Source organism: Xenopus tropicalis, chromosome 1 (genome assembly GCF_000004195.4).
Source record: "Xenopus tropicalis strain Nigerian chromosome 1, UCB_Xtro_10.0, whole genome shotgun sequence".
Classification (NCBI taxonomy): domain Eukaryota; kingdom Metazoa; phylum Chordata; class Amphibia; order Anura; family Pipidae; genus Xenopus; species Xenopus tropicalis.
Window position 1 is genome coordinate 41,286,497 of NC_030677.2, and position 14,902 is coordinate 41,301,398.

Sequence of the window (14,902 nt, forward strand, 5' to 3'; positions counted from 1 at the left end):
AATGTTTTCTAGGCAATCACATTTTCTTTATGGTAATTGTTTATGCATTACACTATCAACAATATGGCATGGGATGGAACTTGACTAACAAAAAACAAATTACTGTATGTGATTGTATCCCAGTAATATAGAATTATATACTTTAAAGTAAAATGTCTATGAGCTGATATTCAGTTGTTTTTCCATTTGTAGTGTGTGTCCAGCCATAACAAAATAATTTTTTAAATCAGATTAAATCAATTAACTCCAGATGCATGAAATAGCATCAGCCTAATAGGCAGGAATGATAACAAAGTGTTCATATCAGTTCCATAAAACACATTCAGCTGGAATACATGAATGGTAGTTTGGCAAAGAAATATCTTCCAGCATATAGCTGCTTCATGGTTGTAAATATAAACCCATAATATATATATATATAAATATAAAACTTTTTGAGAAAGGCAGCCGAAACGTTAGCTGTTATTTAAACACCTTTTGTTTCACCTAAGACCCGTGAGTGCGGGACATTTTCACTTGCTATTATTCCTAAAACGTTGGGACTGCACACAGGCATCGCTATTCCTTCTGTAACGTGAGTGCCTGTCTACAAGCTATATATAAATATATATAAATATATATATATAATGTATATAAATGTAATATACACCCATTGACTCCAATGCATTTGGCATGAAAAACACCCATTCGAGGGAATGTAATAAAAGTCATAAACGGAAATTTGCACAAATAAGCATATAAGTTTGCATTTCACAATGTCATATTGTTCGTTAGACTGTTATTGCATTGAAATTTTTAATTTTTCATTGCAAACTTCTAAGGAATGCGTGAAGGTGGCGTAATCTTTAAGCAAAAACAACTCTTTCACAGAAGAAACTTTATTACATACACTGCACCTTAAGGCAAACTATAAAATTCCCAAACTTTCTTTCACTGTCAGAAGCAGTTGGTAAACAGTTTGTGTTCGCAAAGGCTATACTAAATTTGTGCAAAGACAGATTTGTTTGTGCAGAGACAAACATTTTTGCATTGTGAATATTTTTTCCGTTACCAACTCTTACTACATTCCCCCCCTTGACTTCAATGCATGGCTATTTCAAACATTTCTCTGTGGTTTAACTAATTTTTTGTTAAATTGAAAGGGGGGCAGTTTCGCTCATCACTACAAATATATTTGATTTTCTCGTAGTGCAAGTCTTTGTATAAAGTTTTAGCAACTGCATTTGGTCACCTTTTTTTAACCTTAATCTTATAGTAGTCAAAACTACTATAAATATGATTGGGAAATAAATCCTTTATTATTCTTTGTCCTGTTATCTTTTTATTATATAGGGCTACTATCCTGTAACTCTTTACACAGCAATTAATTATTCTCACGAGTTCCACGCTATGTGAAGTTTACTTCTCCAGCCTTTTCTACCTGTAAGCCATATTCAAATATCAAAAAGAGTTGGGGAGCAAGCATGCAAAAAGATGCTGGAGGACCAAATATGGGCTGTGATTGGCTATTGGTAGGCCCTGTGTTGCCTGGCAGCCTATAGGAGGCAGTACACATGAAAGTTTTTTAATCTAAAACTTGCCTCCAAGCCAGGAATTCAAAAATAAGCACCTGCTTTGAGGCCACTGGGAGCAACATCCACGGGGTTAGTGAGTAACATGTTGCTTGCAGGCCACTGGTTGGGATGACTACTCTAACACATGCATATTACATACTATGAGACATGGGGTGTTTCAGCACCCACTACTTGTGGACAAGGTCAAAATGCTGCTACTCATCCCAGACTAAACATAACACATTGATATAATAGTATTCCTTTAAGATGTAAAGTATTTATGCTAGAAGAGCAATGATCTGGGGATTTCTGTACCAGTAGATTTTTAATGAATGAGGCATTTTTTTTAAGAAAAATAAAAAACTGAAAATGCTGTTGACATAGCTATTCCCCGTGTTTGTCAGCTAAGTATATTCCAACTTTGCACACATTTTATTTCTATATTTCAAAGCAGATTTGCTGGAAGGGGTTGCAGGTTAGTACTGGGTGGCAGCAGCTAAACAGTTGGAGAGCTGTCGCATTTCACAGCCCCTGATATACTGTTGGACTTATGGATCTGCTGGAGGGCTACCGCATATCCCCGCCCCTGATATACTGTTGGACTGATGGATCTGCTGGAGGGTTGCCGCATTTCCCAGCCCCTGATATACTGTTGGACTTGTGGATCTGCTGGAGGGCTGCCGCATTTCCCAGCCCCTGATATACTGTTGGAATTATGGATCTGCTGGAGGGCTGCCGCATTTCCCAGCCCCTGATATACTGTTGGAATTATGGATCTGCTGGAGGGCTGCTGCATTTCCCAGCCCCTGATATACTGTTGGACTTGTGGATCTGCTGGAGGGCTGCCGCATTTCCCAGCCCCTGATATACTGTTGGAATTATGGATCTGCTGGAGGGTTGCCGCATTTCCCAGCCCCTGATATACTGTTGGAATTATGGATCTGCTGGAGGGCTGCCGCATTTCCCAGCCCCTGATATACTGTTGGACTTGTGGATCTGCTGGAGGGCTGCCACATATCCCAGCCCCTGATATACTGTTGGAATTATGGATCTGCTGGAGGGCTGCCGCATTTCCCAGCCCCTGATATACTGTTGGAATTATGGATCTGCATTTCCCCCGCTCTCCTCCCTTCCTATCTTTCTTGGATTTGCTTCATTTTTTACCACTTAGCATCCTGCAAGGTCAGGGACAATTGTACCAGAGATAAGAGCTGACAGAAAATTTAAGCAGAGGAAAAATAATATAAATAATCTGCTAGTGGGGATAATAGAAATGTCAAGAAAATGGGAGTTATCTTATGGCTGAGAAATCTTCCCCCTGTGTTTTGTGTGGGTAATTTCGCGCATCAAGATGGGTCAATAGACTGAGAACAAACACACGCAAATCCCCTTTATAGCCATTGGTAAGAAAAAAATACAGGCTATTCAATTATAAGGCGAATTTAACTGATGCTCAATATGGTCTCAATGCCTATAACCAGCAGAGATGCATTGTCTTTTAATGAAGCAAAACACAACGTTATTAGTTAATTACTCTGCGCCTGGATAATAAATCCTTATTTCAGTACTGTACTGAGAATATGATCAATATGTTGATTTGTAACATACTCCATTACACACAGTGCTGGATTAAGTTATAAACTGCCCAAAGAGTTAATCATTTTTATTCAGAGTGGAAACCATTAAAGCTTCAGGTGAATTTTACGTTGCAAACAAATAAAGACTGATATGAAACCGCGGTTTAAATGGCTGCATAAACCTTCAGTCTTTGTTCCCTGGGATTGCTGTACTGCAAATTAAAGGGAAAAAAGTCTGCTACAATAACTTGTTTTAGTCTTTATACACATGCACGCCTGGAGCTGTCACGTTACAATGTAAGTATTATGAAGAATGTGTGGAGAGATAATATGCATACACTGTGTTGGTTAAAAAGGTCCATAGCACTGGAACTAAAAAGTATAATGGACCTTAATATTCTTTATTCATAAAGTGTCAGTGTTCCACAGTGCTTTACATCATTCAAGTTCCTGCCCCAGTAGAGCTTACAAACTAAGGTCCCTATCACATGCACATGAAAAATCTTAACCAGAAGCCAATTAACCTGTCTGTGTAAGGGAGGAAATCCACAGACATGGGGAGAACATACTAATATGGCTGCCACTTGGCAGGTAGTTCACTGGTCTATTTGGAAAAAATACATGCCAAGGCTGGAATTAAAACTTTGCCATCAATATACTTGCTGGTAAATCTGTAATTGCTAATCAAGCCCCCAGCCTGCAGCTGATCTGTCCCTTTCTAGCTCCCACATTCACAAAGTCCCCTTCCGATTCAAAGTTTGACACCATAACTCTGCTCCCTTGATGTCATGACTTCATGGCTCCATCCATTTACATCACAACTCAGCACCATACAGTCCCATCCGGGCTGATATCGTCTGTGTCTGTGGCAGTCCTACATACAGAACACCTTGCATACAGTTGCCTTGCTAGAAATGAACCTAGAATCCCAGTGCTGCTTCATAATGGTTGCCAGGGTAAACTGGGCCCTAGCTGCCAAATAAAAAAGTTAAATTTCAACATTGCAAAAAATAAAAAATTAAGACCAACTGCAAAATGTCAACATATTGTTTGCAAAGTGCTCTGTTTTTTTAGCCACTATGCAGCATTTTTTACTAGAATTACAGTCCAGTCACTTTAAGTTGCCAAAGAGCATGCATGGATGTACCTGTACCTGTCAGAATAGTGTAAATATGTGCTCATATTTGTATGTATGTATATCTTTATTTATAAAGCGCTACTTATGTACGCAGCACTGTACAGTAGAATACATTAATACAAATGGGATTATTAAGATAATAATAGATAAATACAAAGTACAACAATAAATACAGATAGATACAAGATAAATACAGTTGCAATAAGTTAAGAGTCAAAGACACAAGAGGATGGAGGTCCCTGCCCCGTAGAGCTTACAATCTATATGGGAGGGTAACTTACAGACACAAATAGGAAATATGGCAAAAAATATTGTGTCCAAACACGTGTTTTGCATTTGTGCTTTGCTTTATTTATTTCATATTTAAAGAGAAGTACACCATCCTTTATCCCATAGCCATGGGATTCATAGTATTATTCGGAGGCTTGGCACAGGGACATATAGGGGTCCAGTTTTGCCTATGTATATAACAAAATACATAATACCCATACCCACTACAATGCACAGTTATCCAGGGGGATAGAATAGTTGGTATAACTGTAACTTTTTGCCCACCCCTCCCTCTGTTTCACTGTGTAGGAAATGTACTAATCCAAAAAGGTTTGCTGAGTGATAATCATACATCAAAAGTATAAGCTAAGGCAGTGCCTATGACTAGCTATTAATAAGTGCCATATTGGCACGAAACGCATAAGGCCAAGAAGCGCGGGGATTGTATATTTTATATGAATGGTTAATAAAAGCTGTTTTTTTTTCTTGGAGTGATCTTTTGGAAATTTACTAGACATCATATATAAAAAGGGAGGTAAAAAAGTAATTGGCTTGCATCATATATGGCAAAATATATATGCTTAAATGTTAAAAGTCCTTAAGCTACCTTTGTAGGACTAGCTATAGGGTAATATAGGGTATTTGGCACAAGTACAAAAAAGTACAAAAGGCATAAATGAGATAATGTAATTAAACGGAGTTACTAGATCTGGTCCAAACATGGCACCTTCTCTTATATTAACCCCAAATTGTGCAATGACAGATGCAAGTCCATCCTGCTGTTACTGCAACTATGAGTTAAAAATTCCTGATTTATATAAATTGTTCATTTCAGTTTGTGGCCCCAAACTTCTCTGTTTCCAGCCCCTCCATATTCTGTCTGACACAGCCTGAGAAGCCTATTGTTTTGCTTTTTTCATACGTAACCCAAAATTAGTGTCTTCTCTTCACAAGGGTTTAAAATCTAAAATTGCTTTGCTATTAAATGATATAGGCCTAGAGACGAGCGGCAGTGCCCAGTAACAGGAGCAATCAGTATGGAGATTTAGATGAAAACCGTCTCGTCTCCTTCACAGACAATTTGCCTTGTTTGAAAACACAGGGTACTAGCGACTACATTAAGCCTGGGAGAGACAGCAAGTTGCTGACATTTTACTTCTCGAATGAACTGCTTGCATTTTATGGAACATTCTGCCCATCACTTCTGTTGTTCTTTATTTTTCAATCAAATGAAAGAGAGCAAATGAATAGATGGGGTTATATGGCTTTTTATTATATAAATCAATGATTTACAAATAGATATGGCTAAACCAATAAATTAATAAATAAAGTGCTTGTTAGAAAATGGACAACAAACCTACAGTGTTCATGAAAATTGGGCATTTATGTGAATAGTGGAGAGCAGTGGGGTGTATCACCAGTCCTTTTCACTGCGAAAAAAGGGGCATTCAGGCTACCGAACCAAAATACAATAAAGAAACCCCTAATATACCTATGACTGTAATTTGTTCCTTCAAAAAGTATGAAAAACCATTTTTATAAGCTCAAATCCAGCTGCAAAGCTCTTCCCTTTCGGCATTCTGGGAGGGGAGAAGGGACTAAAACATTGTTACAAATTGTAGCAACTTTGTAACAGCTTACAGACAACATGCAGGAACTGCATAGCCCACAATGCATTGCACTGTGATGTTCCTTTCCTTATTGACATCCCGTGTGCAGGGAATTGTGGGATTAGAAGAATGCAGCCTGAAGGCAGGCTGAGGACAGTCAACTACTGTTACATTTTATTTTGAGTATCAAAGTAGTCAGCTAGATCAGCAGGAGAACAGGGGGCGGGGCTTAGGTAAATGAAGGGCTGCATAATTTTTAATTGTTGTGTATTACAAAATTGCTTGAAATTATGTTTCCTTTTCAAAAAGCTCAAGTTGGGTAGATTTCTCCATTAGTAAAGCATCCCTTAGAAATGACAGACCCCCTTTATTTCAATCATCTGGAGTAGCTCAACACCATAACATCTTAAAAATGTTATTTATTTTTTGTTTTATTAAAAATAAATTCCAAAAGATGCTTCTTATATAAACTGCCACCTTTCTTATATACTGTAAACTGTAACCTTTAGGATAGCCTCCCAAAAGGGGGCTATCCTAATGGTATTGTTTAACCCACAGGGCTATACCATATGCAGTTAAAGCACAGCGATGCTCTAATTTTATTATATTAATAAATACATCCCCTCTTCTATCTTTAAATATAACCTACTGGCCAGTACAGTATAAAACTCACTGAATGTAGCGTAGGGGACACCGCTATCAGCCTAAAGGGGTGGTTCATTTTTAGTATGTTATAGAATGGCAAATTCTAAGCAGCTTTTCAATAAGTTTTCATTATTTATATTTTTAAAATTATTTGCCTTTTTCTTCCAATTCTTTGCTACTTTCAAATGGTGTCACTGACCCCGGCAGCCAAAAAAACTATTGGTCTATGAGGCTACAGTTTTACTGCTATTGTTACTTTTCCATTCATTCTTCTATTTCTATACCAGTCTCTCATTTAAACCACCTGGTTGCTAAAGTAATTTGGACTCTAGCAACCCTGAAACCCAAAACTGGGCAGCTACTGAATAAAAAATTGAAATAATTTAAAAACTAAAGATAATAAAAAATGAAGATCTATTGCAAATTGTCTCGGAATTTTAAATCGCAAACTCACTACATCATAGGAAAAGCCCTTCCATGTCTCCAGCCAAGGGATTCACTGAATACATTTCTACAAGAATAGGCGGTTGTGTATCTACTGTCCTTTAGATGTGGCTGGAAATGAACACAATATAATGCAGAGTTAATAATGACAGAAATGTAGTTTAAGACGCAGAAGATGCGCTGTACTTTTCTACCATTTGCTTCAGAGCTTAAAATAATATTGAATTGTAGGGTGCAAATGTACTTAGTGTGCAGAACAAGTGAGATGATTTAGAAAACATTTGCTCAACTGTAGTTGTAGATGAACTATTTAATTGTTTCTCTCTTCTAATTTAAAATTTAATTACTGTCTTCTCAGGATACAATTTAAAGGTTAATTATACAAAACAACCATGCAATTTGAAAGGTTGCATTCTGTGAAAAAAAATAAAATAAAAAACAACAGCAAAATAAGATCAAGGCAATACATTTTCCCTTGTTATATGGAATTCAGTATGGCATTAATTACTGAAGTGTAAAGCCCAGGGACGGGGACATATCAGCATGTGCTGTGTATGTGATATTGTTTATACAAACTATTCATTTGCAGTGGAATTTGTGGAAAGCAAGAACCCGTAAATCTTACATACGGAGCATTACAGCTCACAAAAATTTCCAAAAATTTTGAAATAGAAAAATTGAAAAATTAAGATATTTCAATGAAAAGGGGTTCATTTTATAAAAATTAGATTTTTTTGCTGAGATTTAAGACAATAAATCAACTTTTTTTCGAGTTGTGGCAAAAAACTTAATTGAGAAAAAAAATGCAATAAAATGCAAATGGTAAATATGTTTTTAGTGTTCAAACTTGTTAACTGAGTTCCTTTAAAATACTTATTGTGGTTTTTCAATGTGAAAAAAATTATGGGTTTTTTTTCCCATTACAAGAGATTAACCCTGGTTACTTCAATTGATATATTTCACTGATGAATTTGTTGTAATTTGGATTTAATAAAAATGAATTTTATTTAATGCACTAATAATTGTATTCACTTATATAAGAGGAGTGCCAACTCTTTGGAGATATTTACTAGTGTTTATGAACTGGGATTAGATGGAGGAAGGCAGCTCACAAATTTGGAATTAGATTAACAACTATTCACTTTATTTGTACACTTTTTTTTTTCTTTTCTCAATTGATATTTTGTTATTAATATAAAACTGAAGGGACACATACACTTTGGTGCGGGTTTGGTTATCCTAAATACCTCTATTGTTTGCCAACCCATAGTCCGAGCCCTGGGTCAGACTGGGCCCCTGGGACACCTGGAAAAAAGAATGGAGAGCCCCGGCAGCCCAGACCCGATCCATGTCGGCGCTCTCCCAGCCATATATAACTCCCAGGGTGCTCAGGGAAGGACGTCAGGCAGGTGGCAAGGGCCCCTGTGGGGGACATGGCCAGCAGGGCATCTTGGGTAGTGATGTAGCGAACATCGGCAAAAATGTTCGCGAACCCGTTCGCGGACTTTCGCCAAAACTCGCGAATATTCGCGAACTTTGCGAACCCCATAGACTTCAATGGGAAGGCGAACTTTAAAACCTAGAAAAGCCATTTCTGGCCAGAAAACTGATTTTAAAGTTGTTTAAAGGGTGCCACGACCTGGACAGTGGCATGCAGGAGGGGGATCAAGGGCAAAAATTTCTCTGAAAAATACTTTGTAAAAAAAAGTCAAAAAAAAAAAAAAGCCAAAAAATAACGCCAAAAAAAAAACGCAAGCTATTCCTATGTATATGCATAGGCGATAAAACGAAGTGAAAAAACGCGGCGGAAAAACCAAGGCGAAAAAACGCAGCGCCAAAAAAAAACGCGGCGAACCCAAGAACCCAAGAACTAGAATTAGTTCGCCGGCGAACAGTTCGCTACATCTCTAATCTTGGGGAATGCGAGACCCCTGGGGTGGAAGCCCTGGTGGGCCCTGCACCCCCCAGTCCAGCCCTGTCTGGGTCCTTCTGTAACTATGGCAGCCAGCTGAAGGAGCGTGCCTTGTCTTGGGCAGGCTTGGGACTTGGCCAGGCACTGTATATAATCACCCTAATAGTCATGTGTGTCTTAGTGAAGCACCATGTTTCATATGAAATGGTATTGGTATGAGCCAATGTATGATTCTCTAATCCCTTTTCTATTTTGAAAATTTTAAGTATCAGTAGAAGCACCTGTTTCATTTTTGGGTTAAATTGTGCAGGATTAACGGATAATGACTGACCATTGTTATTTTTGTGCTCAAACACTAACCTAATGATCAGAAAGAAATACAATTCCATAGAGAGCAAGCAAACAACTGCAAGAAAAATACTTCCACTTACAACACATATTAATATTAAATGAAACTATAACAATGTACACACTCTAGAAGCAAAAGGGCATCCTTTCAGCAGGGTGATCTTTTAAACACAGAAGCTAAATTTAAATCTTTAAAATGTTACTAAACAAGTAAATGTCTTTGTACGTATCCCTGAAAAACACAGGAATCATAAAAAGGTTAGTATTAAGACAAGTACAAAAACGTGTCTGAATCTGAGTCATTCAAGTTTTTATTAAAAAATCCAACTATAGTGAATCTTTAATACATTCATTTTGCAGATTGGAGCGGATTTAATAACAATTCCGACTGGGGAATTCCCAGCAGATTGAATTGTAGTACATTTATTAACACCTTGATATACATTTACAGATAACTTGATGAATGTGCACAAGAATAAATATATGGGCTTCTGAACTGCTTTTCCTCTGCTTCTAGGTATTGCATACAAATATTTATTCACATTTTGTTTTGTTTTTTTGTACATTTACAATGAAAATGTCTTAAAGGGGATGTGTACTAATGATTTGTGTTGTAGTTTGTGTGTATAATTGGCTCTTAGTTACACAGAAAGCCTTATTTTAGTATGCAGACAGGGTCAGAGCATTAAGCAGAACCATGCAACATGTAGCAAGTAGTTAGGCTTTTCCATTTCATTTTATTATTATTTTTTATTACTAGTGCAGGTTTTTATGCTGCATACAAAATGTCTAACAATGCAATTATATATATATATAAATATCTAAACCCAATCTGGTTAAGTGGCTAATAAAAGGAGTATTGCCAAGCATAAAGTGTTAATTGCAGAGGCCCACCATTATGCATCTAGGGAGAAGGTGATATACATAAAATGGCAATAAACGAGTAACTACATGTACATGTTTCAAGTGCTTAAATTGTAAAGTACATCTAAGTAGGGCTTGTATAAGATATTGAATAGCAGCAGCCACCAATAGGGTTTGCATAAAAAAGAGAGTGCGTTGATCAGTTCACATTCCCATGTCCCCTGTTTCACGACTCATTTAGTAACTTTACAAGTGCATGTATTTACAAAAACAATGGTTTTTAGTTACAAAGTTATGATCATAAAATTGACAAGCCACCATTCCATGTCAAGGTAAGCCCCATATGGTGGTCCTAGCTATTTACCTCTGGTTATTTTTCATATGTCTGCAGCCATCTGCATGGTAACATTTCTTGGGATAACTGTCTCCTGACCATGGCATTGGTTTCAAGCACAGGGCTTAGTTGTTCCCCCCATCATTAGCTTTTGTAAAGAGAGAGACTGCCAATACCACATTGATTCCACAAGCTTAATCCTCCCCTGCTTGTAGCTTTCAAAGGAGAAAGACTGACTAGGGCAACAGCCATATTTAAAGGCATAAGATCACCATTTTAAGGGATGGGTGTGGGGGTGCTGCAACCACTTGAAATTTGCCTATTATTCTTCCCACACAAGACTTCAGAGAGAAAGCATTATAGCAAAGTAGCTATACCGCCAAAAACCCAGGTAATTGATGAATAAGTGTTAAGTGTATACTTTCTTACTGAAGTCTGGTCCATACTTTGGGTGTTCATCAATAAATGTCAGCTTTTGGGCTTGCTGTTAATTGTGGGTGTGGTCTACCATCCCCAATGATGCTTTAAGTAACACCTGTAAGCTTTGCAGGTTTGCACTCTACTGTATAACAACTAAGGCCAAGAATTCTGGGCACCATCAGAGACTGGTATATAGAGGTATATGTAGATGTGGTAATATTAGGACCATATATTCCTAAAGGAAGAGATCATTTATAGTTCATTTGGTCAAAACCACACTGTAAATAAGAATATATTTAATAAAGCTTATCCAGCAGAAACATATTTATATTTAATTTTGAAATTTCACATGGTCCTAGCCATGTTCTTCATTTCCCAGGGTGCCACCTTCCAGCAGCAGAACAATGGCAAGGAAGTAAGATAGCACCTCCCAGTATATATCAGAATAGCACTCAGTAGTAGTGATGGGCGAAATGTTTCACCAGGCATGGATTTGCGGCGAATTTCCGCGTTTCCCCATTGGCGGATTGTTTCGCAAAACAGATGAAAAAATTTGCAGCGGAAAAATTCGCCACACGTCCAAAAATAATAGCCACGGGCGACAAAAGAATAGCTGCGTGACAAAATAATAGCTGCGCGACTAAATAATAGCCGTGGGCGACAAAAGAATAGCCATGGGACAAAATAATAGCCAAAATAGCACAAAATACCGGCACAACAGGATTTGTTTTAGCGGGATAAACCCTGCTGATTTTAATAGTAGTAAACCATGTAACGTTTCGGGACACGCCCCTTCGTCAGACATAACGACCAGTGCAGCAGTGCAAAATTTAAAGTGTAGCAGCAATGACATCACACATTTAATTAACTCATTTAAAATTGGGAACAAATGAGTTAATTAAATGTGTGATGTCATTGCTGCTACACTTTAAATTTTGCACTGGTCGTTATGTCTGACGAAGGGGCGTGCCCCGAAACGTTACATGGTTTGCTACTATTAAAATCAGCAGGGTTTATCCCGCTAAAACAAATCCTGTTGTGCCGGTATTTTGTGCTATTTTGGATCGTGGTGGAGAGTGCCGACGTCTCTAAAAGTACTGTGCACCAGGTGGAACAGAGTGGAAAGGCCAGGGTGTGCTGGTGAGTGTGGATTGACAAAATAATAGCCGCCGGTGACAAAATAATAGCCGCACGACAAAATAATAGCCATGGGCGACAAAAAAATAATCGCGGACGACAATTTTTTTTGCCGCGCAACATTTTCGCCGTTTCGCAAATTTTTCTGTGGAATGGAACAGATTCGCTCATCACTAGTCAGTAATAATAAATCCAAGTCCGGCTTGGGACTCTTCCCTTTACATGGGAGTAGGAGAAACAATAGGTTACCTGAAAGCAGTTCTAATGTGTAGCGCTGGCTCCATCTGAAAGCTCAGACTCGGGCACAATGCACTGAGATGGCCCCTACACACCAGTATTACAGCTAAAAAATAAATTTGTTGGTTCAAGAATAACATTTTAAATGGTAGAGTGAATTATTGTAAACAGTGTAATTTAGAAATAAAAAGCACACCATATTGTTTCGCTTTCCATCACTTTGTCAAATTAGGATTTATGATATAACATAATGTTCTATTAAACATCATTTTAAGCAGCTGATCTTTTTGGATCAAATCATAAAAATCCTAGAATGGAGTATTTTACTACTACAGGTAGACACATTGGCTTGTTTTATTGCAACCCTGAAAACATCAAAATAATATGCAAGGTGGTTCAGAATATGTTTTGTATAAGATGATTTATTGGAGTTTACATGCAGTTATTGGTGAATGTTTTCTTTATGGAAACAATTAAACTCACCAAATTAAAATGAATGGGCAAGAGAAGCTGATAAAAAATAGTAAAATGTCTTATGATCCTTGCTGCTCTTTCCCAACAGAAAAAATAAACACATTTAACAAGCTATAAGTGAGAATTTGCATATGGTACATCGTTTAAGCATGGTTTTATGATGGTTTATATTGCAGCCAGAGTAAATAGCTTTATGCGATGGCCAGATTAATTATAGTTTGCTTTAGGCCAGTCAAAGATTGTAATCCTGTGACTGTTCTCCTCCTGTACAGTACAGTCCAACAGTCAGTACAAAGCTTATGTGCAGCATAGGAAGGTTATTGTGGTGTCTCTCCAACAATTGAGTCACACTCTATAATGTGTGCACATATACATCACATGTGAGCATTACATAGAGCAGGTTAGAGAGGTTATCGTGTTAAACGCCTTCTTTCTGGTACTTCAATGAAGAGATTCTTTGTGGCTAAAGAGCAATTTTTAATACCAGTTCTGGGCAACAACTTGGTTCTAACAACGTTATAAAAAAAAGAGAAGGAAAGGAGAAGGAAAGGCAAAGTCACTTGGGGGTGCCAAAATGTTAGGCACCCCCAAGTGACTTTAACCGCTTACCTTGTACCCCGGGCTGGTACCCCTGTTCGCAGAAAACAGCACCAGCCCGGGGTACCTGGATCGGATCTCTTCCTCCTTCCTGCTTCCGTTGGCTGAAATGCCAGCGGTAGGCGCATGCGCGGTAGAGTGAAAAGCCGACTTCAATGTTTAACATTTTGGCACCCCCAAGTGATTTTTACTTTATTTCTCCTTTAAACTACAGTAAGAAAGCACAATGCAATATATTGACACAGAGGGATAAGCAGGTACAATCATGGAAGTCAAATATGAATTGCAGGATGGATAGCAATGTAATGAGATGACGGGAAGAAGCCTTATCCAAGATGCATAATGTAAATTTAGCTCCTAATATGTGAAAAGGCAACATTTGTGGGCTTAATACAGCCTTCTATCATGTTAAACCCAAAATCTGGACCATAACACCAGAATATGTCAATAGGATAAAGACACAGGGGCCCATTCATTAAAGCACGATTGACCACGATTGAGAAAAATTCGTGTTTTTTCGAATTTATAGAACATTTTGTAAAATCCATGATAATTTTGTTAAGATTTCACAACTTTTTTGTGGTACGTTTGTTATTCCACGAAAAGTCATACTTTTCACACCAACTATGAATAATTTTGTAATTTTTTCAATCTTTGGTATCGTGACTATCTTTTCGCCAGTCTGTAGTGTGCCATTGAGTCCTATGGAAGGCTTCCAACATCATACATTTTGTTTCAAAGCCAGAAAGGTTTTTGCGCCATTTACGACCGTTTGGACAAAATTTTGTGACTTTCAGATCGCAACCACAATATTTTCGTACATCAGAAATTATCGTGGTTACTTTAAATTTTTTTGAATCATGCTTTTTAGTAGCAAAAATTCATGCTTTAATGAATGGCCCCATAGTTCTGTGAGGAGTGCCCAATTGTGCCAAATGTGACAATCGTAAAATCTCAAAAATCCTAATGAAAATGTCAATGGGAGGTGTTTTTTTTTTTTTTAATAAGCAATTTCTTTTAGAAATTAGTGAAACTGTGTGTTTTTCATTGCAATCAAGATTTTTTGCTAGCAAATGATAAAAAAAATATCATGATCGAAAAAAAAAATTGAATTTTATTGAGGATTTTTTCATGATCATGTTTAAAAAAAGCTTGAATTAAAATGGAATAAATTGGCCCCTCATGTGAATAGGTCAGTTGATTTAAAAGTTTTTTACCAGACAAGCCAGAAATGTGCAAAAAACTAGTAGGGGCTTATTTATTAATTTTCTAGTTCATGAATTAAAGTTTGTTTATTTAAAAAGAATAAACTTTTATATCTTATGGTCATTATTTATTAATA